Genomic DNA, 874 nt, shown 5'->3' with positions numbered 1-874 from the left:
AAAAAAAAAAAAAAAAAAAAAGTCAGGCCATTACTTTTAGACTCAAATGTTCTAATAAAGTAATGGTTTAAAAATAAATTGAGTTTGTAGTTATATTAAAACATCCAAATGGAAGAATCCTCTTTTTATGTTTAAAATAACTTCAGAAAAGGAAAGGATATCAAGGAGAGGAGTGGGCTGGACTACCCTCAGAAAGTGGTGACTTGTGATGTACAGCAAATCTGTCTTTAATTTGGACATCTTCACTAGCATTGGACAACTGTGATCTGCTATTCAAAAAGCTTGGCTGTGAAGGACAGACGGAGATGTGATAGCAGCTACACATAATATGAAATAGAGGAGGATTTTTTTTTTCCAAATTGTTTTGGTGTTGATTACCTGTGTATGTGCTTTAAGATAGAGAAGAACTGACAATTTGACAAAAGTCAGCAAAAGAAAGAAGTTAAAAGATGAAGGAGAAGTTAAGGAATGGAATGAAGTTCCATAAGAGGCAAAATTCAGAACCTAGGGTCCTCTTCTTCCATTATGATAACAGGAGAAAAGAAAGGATAGAATTAGGTGCAGGTAAATGTATAGATGAAGTGCAGGGCTCTGGGGGATATCTGCTTTCTACCTTTTATTTACTCTGTGAAGAGAGAGGTGACAGCATCTAAGCATGATGGGGGAGTGGATCTGGAGTGGGCGAGTACTGAATTGGCACTGTGTGGAGGAAGGGGAAGAGAGCCGACAGGAAGCACACAGAACAATGCAATGAAATGAGTAAATGAATGAAAGAAGGAAGGAAGATGGTCCTTTTAAAAAAATTGTTAAAACAGACACTCCTGGTGACACGGACATCAGTAGGTACTAACCATGAAGTACTTGAGAGATTGAA

This window comes from Mandrillus leucophaeus, unplaced genomic scaffold (genome assembly GCF_000951045.1).
Source record: "Mandrillus leucophaeus isolate KB7577 unplaced genomic scaffold, Mleu.le_1.0 Scaffold203, whole genome shotgun sequence".
Lineage (NCBI taxonomy): Eukaryota > Metazoa > Chordata > Mammalia > Primates > Cercopithecidae > Mandrillus > Mandrillus leucophaeus.
The sequence above is the reverse complement of the archived record's forward strand: the minus strand, read 5'-3'. Positions refer to the sequence as shown.